General features: G+C 42.9%; 1 protein-coding gene across 7 annotated transcripts in view; it reads left to right on the top strand.

Moving 5' to 3' along the window:
• The window catches only part of NKTR (natural killer cell triggering receptor), a 369,410-nt gene that overhangs the window by 158,826 nt on the left and 194,937 nt on the right, over positions 1 to 15,647 (top strand). The gene's annotated exons all lie outside the window — the stretch shown is intronic.

The following is a 15,647-nucleotide window of genomic DNA, read 5'->3' as shown; positions in this document are numbered from 1 at the left end:
AGCATCATGGTATTTTCACTACAGATTAGCATTCATTGTAGCTTTCATTCTATTTAACAGATTAAAATGAAATTGCTCATTTAGTAATATTCCTGTGCATTTTTTTGTAGTGTGCTGCTTGGTTCTGAGATCCAGGTCTGCATTATTGCAGTCAGCGAAGCATATTTTCACATGGCCATATGTAGGATTAACAGATTGAAAATACATCTGTTAAAAATGTTTCTTAGCGTTCAGATAGGTGGATCCACAACCAATGGGTTGTGCACTTCTACTAGCAGATGGAGATGGAGCAAAGCTGACGTCACGGTGTGTATATATATATATACTCCTGCACTGACAGCCTGCCAGTATTCTCCATCTCCAGCAGATAGTGGATGTGCATCTCCCTACTGGGGGTTGCTTAAATTTTTAAAAGGAGAAAGAAATGTATTTGCCCGCTTTCCTTTGGTGATACCTTATGGTCCCTCCCTCAGTCGAATTCCTGACATGATATATTTGGATCCCTTCCTCAGATGAGTGCCTTGTCTGGTATCTGATGTGGACTTAGCTGTTTAAAAAAACAAAAAAAAAAACAGCTGAAAGGCAAGAGGGTGCAGGAAGCCGAGCGCGGCAGTGAAGGTGTATGCTCTCTCCCCCCATAGCCGGAGACTGTCTCTGTACTCGGCCGGGACGGGCTGAGCTCAGGTAAAGTGTAAAGAAAAAAAAAAACAGAGAAGGAGGGGAGTTTTGTAGGGATTCCTCTTCCCATCGGTCTCTGTGCTCAGTGCGCCGACATGATGTTCTTTCCTGCCTCTGAGAGAGGTTAGGGGATGTGGGCAGCCTGGCGGGTTTAACAGCCTTTTGGCTAGGCCCCGCTCTCAGATTTCTTTTTTGTTTGCTGCGTGGTGGGCCGCTCCGGAGTTTCACATGTTTTTCCTGCATGTTAGGCTGCCCTCTTCAGTTCCATCGGTTCGTGCTAGTGCGCCCAGTTTACGCCTAGTTAGATGCCTAGTTGGGTGCTTGGTTGGGCATCCAGTTGTTAGGGGCATCTATCTGGATGTTCACATGCACAAACTTATCTATGTGCACAATCTGAGCGGTCTCATGGGAGCACACTCATCGAGGTTCAGTGATGAGTGCTTAAATTTTGGATGCCTAATTTTTGGGTGCCTAGTTTTTGTTTTTTTTTTTGCAGCACAAATACAGCTGGACGCATACTTCTCAGACGCCGTCAGAGCATACTGACAGACTGATAGCACCTATAGCAAAGAAATCTAAGTGCCTTACTCTCTGTGTTACTTGTCTTGAGTCAGCGCTGCTTGGACTCAAGGGGGAATTGCCTTTGTCTTATTTACTAAGCCCAGTTCTTCCCAGTCTGATGTGGAGCTAGGAAAAGAGCTGCTAAAAGGGTTGCCTGACTTTGCAGTTCCCCTAACTGGTTCTGTCAGCAGGGGAAAGTAGTTCAGTGGGCACAGGACAGATGCCCTCTGGTTTTGGCATGGATCCATCTGCCTTTTCTTGGGTAGAATTTTTTTTCAAGGATTGCAGTCTTTTCTTCAGGTGCGGTCCTCGGCCCCGGCCAATCTTAACAGGTCAGGGTCACAGGGAGCGAAATCCTGCATGCCTGGTGCTGCAGTTAACCATTAGAGTACACCTAGATCTGCTGCCGATCTTCCCGATAGGGTCCCAGATGGCACAGATGATGAAGCCGATCCTTATTCCCTGGAAGATGGGGAAATACCTCCAGGATTGGAGCCGTATAGACCTATGTTGCGTTTCTTTCATAGAGATGAGTTGCTGGCTCTGATTCCCTAATTGAATATACTGGGAGTATCTGGGGCTGAATCCATGTCTGAGCCAAAGAAAGATCCCATTTTGATTTTTTTGCATAAAGCCTCATATTTCTGCCCTATTATGGAGGCTATTCAATTCATTGATCTTGAATGGGGCACCCCAGAAGCTAATTTCAAAGGGGGACGAGTCTTGCAAGGACTGTATCCCCCTGGATCCAGCTGTGAGAGAGCAATTGCGCTTTCTGAAAGTGGATGCACTTGTGTGTGCTGTTACCAAGTGGATGACTATTCCCATAGAAAGGGGAATGGCCTTGAAGGATGCACAGGATAAGAGAATTGAGGCTATCCTTAAACAAGCCTTTAAAGCAATGATAATTAATTTGCAGATAGCTGCTTCTTGTTCCCTGGTGGCTTGCTCTTGTTTTCTTCTCTCTCAGGAAGTCTATGAATCTGGTGTGAATTCCAGAGCAGTGATGGAACCAGCAGCCAATTTTTTTGGTATATACGGGCTGCAATTTAGTCCGTACTTCAGCGAGAGGGGTGCTTCGGTAATAGCGGCCAGGCATCAGTTATGGCTCAGAAATTGGTCAGCCGATGCAACCTGCAAGTCTAACCTTATGAAGTTGCACTTTAAAGGCTCACTCTTGTTTGGAAACAAGCTGGAGAAAATGGCCAATAAGTGCATGAGTTTTCAGGTACCTCGGTTGCCAGAGGATAAGAAACAGACACCACGCTCTTTCATCATGAGAGGTCATTCGAGGGGGATCCAAATATTTTCGATCCTACAGAGGGAGCAGCCTTTCAGAGGGCTTGACCTTTGGGTAGGCCTCAGCCCAGATGGGGTACAGGCTCAGGTAGTGGAGCCCCCAAGCCTCTCAGTGAAGGTGTGCCGACCCGGGGGTTGTCTCTCTCTTTTATCAGAGGTGGGTCAAAATCACGTCAGATCAGTGGGTTCTGGAGGTGATACGAGATGGCTATGCGCTGGAGTTTCACAGTGTTCCTCGGACGTGCTCATGGTGTCCTCTTGCAACTCTACTCAGAAGAGACAGCCAATGGAGTGTACATTGCCAAGACTCCTTAGTCTGCAGGCTGTGGTTCCAGTGCCCACATCTCAAGAAAATATGGGCTGATATTCTATTTTGTTGTGCACAGAAGGAAGGCTCTTTTTGCCCCATCCTGGATCTCAAAGGAGTCTGCCGTCATTTGCGTGTGATTCATTTTCACAAGGAAACCTTGCGCTCAGTGCTAATGGCAGTACAGTCAGGAAAGTTTCTGACGTCTCTGAATTTGTCCGAGGCGTACCTGCTTATTCCTATCTGGCTAGAGCATCAATGATTTCTGCATTTCGCAGTTTTGGGGCATAGTCATTAGTTTTGAATGCTATAATTTGGTTTGGCCACTGCACCCAGAACTTTTTCCAAGGTTATAGTGAAGGTGGTGGAGTTGAGAAAGGATGGGATCCTGGAACACCTGTAATTGGACGACTGGCTGATTCGGGCCAAGAGTATAGAACAGAGCCTCCGGGTTTAACACAAGGTGATCTTGTTGCAGGAGCTAGGTTGGGTAGTGAACCCGGCCGCCAAGAACAATCTTCAGCCATCCCAGTCACTAGAGTATCTCGGTGTTTGATTTGACACGAGACAGAGCAGGGTGTTCCTGGTAGAGGGCCGTATTCAGAAGCTGATGGCGCAGGTGCAGCTATTGATGAACAAATTACACCCAACAATGTGGTCCTGTCTACAGGTGTTCAGATTGGTGGCGACCCTGGAGATGGTGCTATAGGCGAGGGCGCATATGCGTCCTCTTCAGCTCACTGTGCTGTCTTGTTGGAGCCCACAGTCTCGGGACTATTTGATTCAGCTTCACCTACTGATGGAGGTGAATGGTTGAAAGCGGATCATCTAAGAAAGGAGTTTATCTAAGATCACTGTACTGGGTAATACTCATGACAGATGCAAGCATCCAGGGATGGGGAGCTCACTGTCAGGAGCTGACAGTGCAAGGGCGCTGGAGTGTAGAAGAGTCTCTCTGGAACATCAATTGTCTGGAAGTCTGTGCAGTCCAGTTGGTAAGCTTGCGGTTCGGCAATCGATTGCAGTATCGGGCGGTCCGGATAATATCGGACAATTTGCATTGTAGGAAAAGACAATGTAAGAGCAGATTTTCTCAGCAGACAGAGTCTGGATCCAGGAGAATGGGAATTGGCAAGCGAGGCGATTCAGCTAATAGTGGATCACTGAGGCCTTCTGTTTTTGAACCTGTTGGCGACTTCTTGCAATGCGAAGGTTCCTTACTTTAGTCGCAGGAGAGATCCAAAGCCCTTGGGCATTGATGCCCTCCTGCTTGAGTGGTCAGAGGGAAAGCTGCTGTATGCTTTTCTCCCATGGTCCATTTGGGCAGAATGATTTGGAAGATCAAGAATAACAGGGGCATGGTGCTTCTGATGGGACCAGATTGACTCAGGAGACTGTGGTATGCAGATTTGCAAAGGCTTCTAGTGAACTCTCCATTCCGGTTTCCGGCATACAGGGATCTGCTATGGCAGGGACAAGTTCTTCATGAAGATCAGACTCTATTTTATCTGACAGTATGGCCCTTGAGCGGGCTCAGTTGCTGAAGCGTGGATATTCTACTGTGGTGATTATCACCTTTCTATGAGCGAGAAAGTTCTCCACTTCCTTAGCCTATGTGCGGGTTTGGTGAGTATTTGAGGTTTGGTGTGAGGATCAAGGGGGTTTTTCTCGTTTGGTTACAATCCTGCTCATTTTGGAATTTTTGCAGGATGGATTGAATAAAGGTTTGGCCCTTAATTAAAGGTACAGGTGGTGGCTCTTGCCTGTTTCCGAGGTCAGGTGAAAGGTGGATCCTTGTCGGCTCATCCAGATGTGGCCCATTTCTTCTTCTTTTTTTTTTAATTTTTTTTTATTGAATTTTAATGAAATTTACATTATTAACAATGTCATCCAGAAAAATATAGAAATAAGTTTCAAAATCAATACATCAACAAGAAATAACCATTTCTTTCTAATATTATAAGAATAAAGGGAGAACACAATTTATTATTTATTTTATTTATTTATTACTTTTATATACCGACATTCAATCTCAATTGAGATATCACACCAGTTTACATTCAGGTACTGTAGGTATTTCCCTATCCCCAGAGGGCTTACAATCTAAGTTTTTGTACCTGAGGCAATGGAGGGTAAAGTGACTTGCCCAAGGTCACAAGGAGCAACAGCAGGACTCAAACCCTGGTCTCCTGGTTCATAGTCCACTGCTCTAACCACTAAGCTATTCCTTCTCCCAGTTCATAAGAAAGAAATCATAATATTCAGTTACAGCACTGTGACATGTATCAAATTACAATTATCCAGCACCCTTAAAATTATTTAGGAGTGAGAATCTAGATATAACCGTAATTGCTTAGGATCCGAAAAAATATATCTATTATTCTGATAAACCAAAATACATCTACAAGGAAATCTTAAATAAAATTTTGCTCCCCTTGATGTTACTTCTCTCTTCATCATCATAAAAGATTTTCTTTTCCCTTGCATCCTCTTGGTAATGTCAGGAAATACCCTCATTTGTTGACCATAAAAAAGCATACTCTGGTTACGAAAGGATAATCGTAATATGGTATCTCTATCCGATATTTGTGTAAACGTCACCAAGAGTGTTGCCGTAGACTCTATCTTAGTCTCAAAGGATTTTTCAAAAATGTCTGTTAAGTTACCAGAAGAAATTTGTTCTTGATCTTGTTTTTTCTTTTCCTCTTCCTTGGCTGGCAAATAAAATATTTTGGAAATTGTTGGTATAGTCTCTTCTGTTAATCCTAAAATATTTATCAAATAACTTTTAAGGAGATCTTTAGATGTCATCCACCTAGTCTTGGGAAAATTGAGGAACATTAAATTGGTTCTTCTTATTTCATTTTCAATAATCTCCATTCTTCTCGTAACTATATTATCAGATTTTATTAAGTTGCACTGCACTTCTTTAACTTTCTTAATTTCTGTTTCAGCGATTTTCACAGTAGTTTCCAACGTTAGGCATTTATTTTCCATTCTCTGTACATTATTGAAATTTTGTTTCACAGCGGTAGTTAAATCATTAATAGCTCTGTTCATATTCACTATTGCCTTCCAAATTTCTTCCAATGTTATCTTTTCTGGGGTCTCTAATGGCACATTAACAATTACATGTATTCCATTTCCCTTACCTCATACCTCCAAGGGGCCTGCCTCGCCCTCCATGCGCCATACTTCCTCATTCTTTCCCTCGGAGCCCTGTTGGTCCGGACTCTCCGAAGCAGACAGGTAAACACCGTCACTTCTCAAGGCACTAGAAATTTTTGGAGTCGCTTGTTCCCTCAGCGCCAATATCTATTGTTTTTCTCCCCTCTCCTTCTGGGGGTCTGTATGGCAGTGCAAGCATAGTTGATGTTCCGGGACTGAGGGATGTCTCTGCAGCCTGAGCGTCCGACGGCTGCTCTCCGACAGGCTCGCTCGCGACTCCTCCTTCCAGTTTGTGATACGTGTCCCCGAAAGCTTCCTCTATTCTCGATTGTCTTAAGAAAGTATTAGGAATGGAGGTAAGGTTTTCACGAATTTTAGCTTTTCTTTTGGTGTGCGGCATTGGAAAGCAAGAAAATCTTTCCAAGAGAAAGAGAAGAGCTATTCCAAAAGACACAGAGTCGAGTTGCTCGCAGGTTCACAGTGCGGCAGTCATCTTGGTTCTCGATGTGGCCCATTTCTCGAAAGGAGTGTAGCATCTTCGTCCTCCCTTGCAGTTAGCAGTGCCCTTGTGGGGTCTTAATCTAGTTTTGGATTTTTTAGCGGGTCCTACTTTTTGACAAATGCGTACCCTTTCCTTGAGGTTACTGACCTTGAAAAGGTGTTTCTTATGGCAATTTGTTCTGCGCGTCAAGTATCCGAACTGTCTTGCCAAGAGTTTTCTACGAGTGACTCCGGGGGCGATACAGCTGCATACTGTTCCTTCCTTTTTGCCAAAAGTGGTCTTGGATTTTTACTTGAATCAGTCCATTTCCCTGCCATCTCTAAACAGGGAAGAAGATGCAGAGGAATATTGCCTATTACAGCCCTTGGATGTCAAGAGACATATCTTGAGGTATTTGGAGGTTTCTAAACTTTTCAGGAAGATGGATTGCCTGTTTGTTTTCCATGGTGGAAGTACTACTGTAACTCTCTGCTATTAGGGCTACCTCAAGTTACCATTAGACCACTCCAAATATTACAAAATTCCACTGCTAGAATTTTGATAGACAAAAAGAAAAGAGACCACATCACAGGAACACTTGCAGAACTACACTGGCTTCCAATCGAACAAAGAATACAATACAAGGCACTGTGTATAATTCACAAACTAATCCATGATGAAAAGGCCGACTGGCTTAACACTGCACTGCACTGCACAGAAACCTGAGATCTGCTAATAAGGCCCTACTAACTGTTCCTTCTGTTAAATCAGCATGCGTCACTCAAGTAAGGGAGAGAGCAATCTCACTGGCTGGACCTGTTCTAAGGAACTCCATGCCACTCAAAATAAGGCTGCAAACAAATTTGAAACTATTTAAAACTAAGCTGAAAACATGGCTCTTTAAACAAGCTTTCTTGAAAAACAAAGAGAAGGAGGAAAACAGTTGATAAGGTTGCACCGAGCAATCAGCTTTTTTCCCTTATATCTCCCAATATATATTACCGTAGATTTGAACCGCTTTACAGTTTCCTAACCAACATTTAACCGTATTCAACACATAGTTGCTATTATTAAAATGTTATCGTTCTATGTTGGCACATGTTTAATTTGTAATCTATACCAATCATTCTATTTTTATTGTGCCTTTCTGTAAACCGTTGTGATGGTGAATTAACTTAACGATGGCATAGAAGAGTTTTTAAATAAATAAATAAGGTGAGCCGGCATCGTGGGCTCCATTAGCCCGCTGGATTAAGGAGGTAGTTACGGCCATGTATGTGGATGCTGAGCAGCCATCGCCTAGTCAGGTTAGGGCTCATTTCAATAGGGCTCAGGCAGTGTCATGGATGAAGATTAGATTTTCTCCTATCAACATTTGCCAAGCTGCAACATGGTCCTCTTTACATACCTTTCCCAGGCACTATCACCTGGATGTGCAGGCCCAGGAGGATGCAGCCTTCGCATGTGTGCAGTTTTGACTGGACCGTGGGCAGCCTCTCGTCCTTTTCGTGAGTAGCTTTGGTGCATCCCACTGGTTCTAGATCCACCTGTCTGAATGCTAAGAAACAAGAAATTATTACTTAAGAACATAAGAAATTGCCATGCTGGGTCAGACCAAGGGTCCATCAAGCCCAGCATCCTGTTTACAACAGAGGCCAAACCAGGCCACAAGAACCTGGCAATTACCCAAACACCAAGAAGATCCCATGCTACTGATGCAATTAATAGCAGTGGCTATTCCCTAAGTAAACTTGATTAATAGCCGTTAATGGACTTCTCCTCCAAGAACTTATCCAAACCTTTTTTGAACCCAGCTACGCTAACCATTCGACATGGGTGTGGGGATGGCTAGGGGGGAGAGGGATATTGAGAATTTGTGCATGTATAGGGTTCTGGAGGGGGCAGGGAGGGAGAACTACTCTGTCCCCATTGTATGGTGCACCATAGCATTTGTTTGCTCTGCATTTTAAAGGAACCCCTCTTTCCTCCTATCTAGATTTACAGCTAATTTGTATACTCTGCTTTCTAGGTAGCCTCCCTCCTTGTATTCCAGCCCTCACCTCTATCCAGGCTTGCAGGATGTCAGTAGCACTGCACTGATGTTATGACTGTTAGTCTGTGTTGGCTGCAACTGCAGAGACTTGCATGCTGTATTGGAACTCTGCGTATAGCACAGCAGCATCTGCAGTTCCTGAAGTAGCTGAACATGACAGCAAATGTCTGGTGGGGAGCATAGCACTCCAGCCATAACCTGTATGGAAAATGAGGAGAGAAGGACACAGCGACAGCTTAGATATGGCAGTCCAGGCAACAGATGACAATCTGGCACTAGAAGCATAATTTATATTTTTTTTATATAAATAGATTATATGAACTGGCTTTTCCTCATTTGCCAAATTTGTTCTTTAAAAAAAGTATTTGAAACAGAACAAAACTAAGGGGGTTCCCTCTTTTTTTAATAGTGTTATATAGATCGTTTATGTAGCTCTGCCAGATGTATACTTTACAGATTTATATTCAGTCCCCATTTCTTGAAGCTTACAATCTAATAGAGACAGACAAAATTACAAAGAATATTGGGGAGGGAATATTTGAGCTAAAGCAATAAGCTAGATACAATAAGGCCTCTTAACTCTGAACTCATAGGGGTTAATCATAGTAATTCTGTGGAAACCCCTCTGCATGTTTGTGTTGACAATGCTGTCATTTCTATCTCCTCACAAGCCTGAAGTTTAGGATTGATTGTTGATTCCAAACTGTCTTGTATCCCTCAGATTAGATCAGTAGTTTGCAGGATTTTACAAATGTAGACTACTTAAAGAACTTAAGTGACTCCTAATTCCTAGTAATTTCCATGCTGTGGTTCAGGCATTTTTGTTCCCCTTGTTAAATTATAGCAGTTCCCTTTTTTTGCCATATATATCAATCAAACCTTTGCATCTGCTATAGAATGCTGCTGCACATCTGATCAATGGCTGTAGTAAAAATAATCACTTCACTTCCCTTGAACTCCACTCGCTTCCTATTCAGCGGAGGGTTAAATACAAGGTGGCCATGTTAACCCACAAGTTATTGGTAAACAATACATTACCTTGGGCAAACGCAATGTTGCACCTGCACAATCCTACAAGATCACTGAGATCATCCCAGATTTTTGCTTCATATCCCTTAAGTGAAACAAGCCAGGCTTTGTGACATGCAAATGTCCCTTTTCCATTGTTGCACCATCATGCTGGAATACTCTTCCTTATGAGCTTAAGATGGTTGAGTGTCTTAATTTAAGACTCTACTGAAAACCTATTTGTTCAAACAAGCATTTGCTTGATTATTCTAAGCCTTTCTAACATTAATTTTAAAGTGCTTTTATTAGGAATTTATGTATGAAGTTTTTTTTTAATCATCTTGATTTTATTTGGCTCTATTTTATTTTATAATTTTATTATTTTTAGATTAATTTTTATTCAGTCTGGTTTTGATATGCTGTTTGTATGTATTGGCCTTATTGATTGATTGTGTATATTGGCTTTATTGTTTTAATCCTGTGTTTTGCTGTATATGTTTATTTTGTAAGCCACTATGGGCATTTGTATCAGTGGCATATAAATGTGAATAAATAAATATGACCCCAATGTAATAAATCATGAGTAAAAAAAGTGTGATAAAATTTAGCATGTTTTCTTTAGTCATACATTAAAAAAAAGTTAATGCACAAGCAGATGGTTTTCAGATATATCAGGGATTTTAAAAAGTGAGTTAAGACAAGATATGCTAAGTTTAGTGCTCATTTTTACATCGGTCATATTCACTAAACACGGTAGTAAACTTAAAAAGTGTTCTAATTTTACTACTTTTTTTAACTTTAAAAATTGGAGGCACTCTGGTTCTGCCTGGGGACCACCAGGTCAGAGAGTACTCTGCCCTGGGTTTAGAGAGGCTCCCCCACCCCAATCTAGGCAAACTACAAAGACCTGTACTGTAGAATGGCTGCTCCTTTCTGCCCCATCAGCCTTTATAAACTTGGCTGCAGTTCAGCTGGCCATGACCATACATTAATACTAACCCCAGAAACCTAAGTTAACATTACTCCACCTCTGATCCAGGAGTTAATTTTTAGCCATTAAGAAAATGGTTAAGCATTGTGGCCTTTAACACACCTCCCTACATTGGGGAGTAATAACTAATCACTTCATGTAAATGGGATTTGCATAGAGGTGCACTAATTTCAGCTCACATTTTTGTTTCCATTTTAATGCTCCTTTTTTTATTGCTAAAAAACATTAAATTATAAAGTTTAAATCTCTAAAAGGTGCACTAAGCTTTTTGCACTGTATTACATCAGCCTCTACAGCAGCCTGTGGGTGAATTAAGGATTCCCACACACAGCGGCCCACTTTCCCAGCTCCTACCCTCCCCCCGGGTGCCAGCGTAGCGGGTGCCTAGCACCCACATTATGCCCGGGCACCCTGATAATCCGGGGTGCCCTTCTCAAAAGTAAAGCCTATTTTAAAAAAAAACCCCAAAAAAACAATTAGATTACTACATTCCAAAGCAAGGACAAAGAATATAACATTTAATTTGATGCATAAAGTTTTTATCTAATTTACAGGGTCATTTATCATTTTGCCATAAGGGCTTAATGCACGAGTTAATTATTGCAGCGTGTGTTAATATGCAAGTTATGCATTAATTATTCATGTGGAAGGAGTTAGGGCGGAGTTCATGGTAATGTTCAGCAGTTAACGCATTCGATAATGTGTTTTATCGCTGGAAATAACTACACCTATTTCCCCTGCATTGTGGCCGCAATAGGACCGAAAATGCTGTTACCACGTTTTGCGGCGGGGGTGAGGGAAAGAGACTCAATATAGCAAAGTGGGGTCACTTTGCTATTTATAGCGCTGGAATAGATGGACTTCAAACTTGGGGTGAGGAGTTGGGGGTGGGGAAAGCTTGGGGGACAGTTTTAGATACACTGTCACAGATACAAACAGCACAGTAGACACCTGTGAAGATTGGATATCACTTACAGCACTGAGTTGAAAGAAAAGAAGATTTGCATACTGTACTATCTACCTAGCATTAGGCTTGCTATAAATGTAGCAAAATGATAAATCTAGGCCTTAGTTGCTTTACTTGCTGTACTTCCCGAAAATAGAGCAGATACAAGTATTACAAGCAAAGAAGGCACATTACACTGGTAAACAAATTTCTGGGAACATTTTGTTTCCTCCACAACCTTTGGTGAAACAAGTAGATTTTAACAAGCTGAACACAAATATGCATTTATTATGTCTGTATCACATACCATTTGCCAGAAAAGTGCGATATACATTAAGCATTGTTGCGTGTCTGTAGCGGCATAAGCTATAATAGCAATGTTGGCACCAGAAAACAAAACTAAAAAGGTTTTGCCACAGATTTTCGTTTGTAATCACTGTCCGATGCTTTGTGGATGAGAGTCCAACATGGAGGGGTTCCACTTGCCTTGACACCTTTTCTCCATTTTGACAATGTCTTGATGAAACCTTTCACCATGTTAGTCACTCACAGTGCCAAGGTTGTCTGGGAAGAAGTCCAAGTGGGAATGAAGAAAATGTATCTTCAATGACATGTTGCACTTCATCAGTTTTATGCCTGAAGCAGATTTTCAACTTGTTCGACATAGTCTGCTGCCTTATAGTTGCCTAGAAAGTTACAAACTACATTCTTGAAGGCTGTCCACGCAACACTTTCTGTACCTTGCAGAAGACCATTAAAGTGGCTGTCCTTCATCACAGCTCTGATTTGTGGGCCAATGAAAACACCTTCTTTTATCTTGGCGACACTTATGCGTGGAAACATTTGCCACAAATAATCAAAGGCTTTACTTTGCTTATTCATTGCCTTAACAAAGTTTTTCAACAGCCCAAGTTTGATGTGCAAAGGTAGAAGAAATATTTTACTTGGATCCACCAATGGGTCGTGCACAACATTCTTCTACCCTGGAACCAACTTCTTGCGGAGAGGCCAGACTTTTCTGACGTATTGCGAATTTCTTGCTCAATTGTTCCACTCACAAAGGAAGCAATGATACTTGGTGTAACCAAGCTGCAGACCCAGTAGAATTGTAACTACCTTCAGATCACCACACAAATTCCAATTGTACCTTAAGTACTCAATATGGTTCAGCAGTAGCTGCATGATCTCATAAGTTTCTTTCATATGAACGGCATGACTGACAGGTATTGATGGATAGATATTGCCGTTGTGCAGCAAAACAGCCTTCAAACTTAAGATTGTTGAATCAATAAACAATCGCCATTCTGTTGGGTAGTGGTCAGATCCGAGAGCACAAAACAATCCATTGATGTCACAGCAAAATGTCAGATTGTCTACTAGGTTGAAATATTTTGTCAAATCTTCATGACTGCTGTGAAATACTGAAATTTTCATATCAGATGACACAAGATTCCATCCTTGCAGCCTTGACCCAAGCATCCTCCGCCTGACTCTTCGATAAAGCCAAATCTCTGACCAGATCGTTTATCTCTGATTGAGATATTAAATGAGGATTGCTGGATGTTGATGGCACAAAGTCAGGATCAGCCGCAGCTTCCATCTGTGGCGGCTTGCCATCATCGCCTACCTCCTCATCCTCATCATCAAGTGTCTACACCTCTGGTGGTTTTGGAACAGGAAGACTGTCATGCGGCACTGGTCTCATTGCCGATGCAAGGTTAGGGTACTCAAATTTCCTGTTCTTTGAGTATCCTGAGATATTTGTCATGCAGAAATAAGTTATGATTTTCTGTTCCTTCCATATCATTGACCCTGGAGAAGGACCGTCACTAGTTAACAAGAAACTGGAGGGGAATGGAGTAGATGTAACTCCATTTACAGTAGAAAATGTATGGGAAGAGCTGGTGAAACTGAAAGTAGACAAAGCCATGGGGCCTGATGAAGTTCATCCCAGAATACTGAGGGAGCTCAGAGATGTGCTGGCGGGTCCGCTGTGTGACCTGTTCAATAGATCCCTAGAAACGGGAGTGGTGCCGAATGATTGGAGGAGAGCGGTGGTGGTCCCGCTTCACAAGAGTGGGAACAGAGAAGAGGCTGGTAACTACAGACCGGTTAGCCTCACTTCGGTGGTGGGAAAAGTAATGGAGTCACTGTTGAAAGAGAGAATAGTGAACTATCTACAGTCGGGAGAATTGCTGGACCAGAGGCAGCATGGATTCACCATTGGAAGATCCTGTCAGACAAATCTGATTGACTTTTTTGACTGGGTAACCAAGGAATTGGATCAAGGAAGAGCACTCGATGTCATCTACTTGGACTTCAGCAAAGTTTTTGACACTGTCCCGCACAGGAGACTGGTGAATAAAATGAGAAGCTTAGGAGTGAGTGCCGAGGTGGTGGCCTGGATTGCAAACTGGTTGACGGACAGAAGACAATGTGTGATGGTAAATGGAACTCTCTCTGAAGAGACAGCGGTTTTAAGCGGTGTACCGCAGGGATCGGTGTTGGGACCGGTCCTTTTCAATATCTTTGTGAGCGACATTGCGGAAGGGATAGAAGGTAAGGTATGTCTTTTTGCGGATGACACTAAGATCTGCAACAGAGTGGACACGCCGGAAGGAGTGGAGAGAATGAGACGGGATTTAAGGAAGATGGAAGAGTGGTCGAAGATATGGCAGCTGACATTCAATGCCAAGAAGTGCAGAGTCATGCATATGGGGAGTGGAAATCCGAATGAACTGTATTCGATGGGGGGAGAAAGGCTGATGTGCACGGAGCAGGAGAGAGACCTTGGGGTGATGGTGTCTAATGATCTGAAGTCGGCGAAACAATGTGACAAGGCGATAGCTAAAGCCAGAAGAATGCTGGGCTGCATAGAGAGAGGAATATCGAGTAAGAAAAGGGAAGTGATTATCCCCTTGTACAGGTCCTTGGTGAGACCTCACCTGGAGTATTGTGTTCAGTTCTGGAGACCGTATCTCCGAAGAGACAGAGACAAGATGGAGGCGGTCCAGAGAAGGGCGACCAAAAAGGTGGAAGGTCTTCATCAAATGACTTATGAGGAGAGATTGAAGAATCTAAATATGTACACCCTGGAGGAAAGGAGGAGCAGAGGTGATATGATACAGACTTTCAGATACTTGAAAGGTTTTAATGATCCAAAGACAACGACAAACCTTTTCCGTAGGAAAAAAATCAGCAGAACCAGGGGTCACGATTTGAAGCTCCAGGGAGGAAGATTCAGAACCAATGTCAGGAAGTATTTCTTCACGGAGAGGGTGGTGGATGCCTGGAATGCCCTTCCAGAGGAAGTGGTGAAGAACAGAACTGTGAAGGACTTCAAAGGGGTGTGGGATATAAACACTGTGGATCCATAAAATCAAGAGGCCGTCAATAAAGAGTGGGTGGCTCGCCAGAATGACGGCTACTGCCTGGAGATAATACCCTTATTCAATAAACATACACATGGTTACTGTGACTCCAACATCGCTCTAAGCTACAACAGCAAGAGGAAATGTGGAAAAAAGGATTCACACTCACAAAGCGGGGAGTAGCTGGCTTGTTACGGCGGTTACTACCCCAAACCAAATAAGCCTGATACTTCACTTTCAATGCATATCCAGCATAGCTCTCTGCTTCAACAGCAGGGGAGAAGAAAAACTGATACTTCACGCATATCCAGCATAGCTCCCTGCTTCAACGGCAGGGGAGAAGAAAAACTGATACTTCACGCATATCCAGCATAGCTCTCTGCTTCAACGGCAGGGGAGAAGAAAAACTGATACTTCACGCCTATCCAGCATAGCTCTCTGCTTCAACGGCAGGGGAGAAGAAAAACTGATACTTCATGCATATCCAGCATAGCTCTCTGCTTCAACGGCAGGGGAGAAGAAAAACTGATACTTCACGCATATCCAGCATAGCTCCCTGCTTCAACGGCAGGGGAGAAGAAAAACTGATACTTCACGCATATCCAGCATAGCTCTCTGCTTCAACGGCAGGGGAGAAGAAAAAAGGATTCGCACTCACACAGCAGGGAGTAGCTGGCTTGTTACGGCGGTTACTACCCCAAACCAAATAAGCCTGATACTTCACTTTCAATGCATTTCCAGCATAGCTCTCTGCTTTAACGGCAGGGGAGAAGAAAAACTGATA

This window comes from Rhinatrema bivittatum, chromosome 2, assembly GCF_901001135.1.
Source record: "Rhinatrema bivittatum chromosome 2, aRhiBiv1.1, whole genome shotgun sequence".
Taxonomy (NCBI): Eukaryota; Metazoa; Chordata; class Amphibia; order Gymnophiona; family Rhinatrematidae; genus Rhinatrema; species Rhinatrema bivittatum.
Note: the sequence above shows the minus strand (reverse complement) of the source record. Positions and strands in the feature narration are given on the sequence as shown.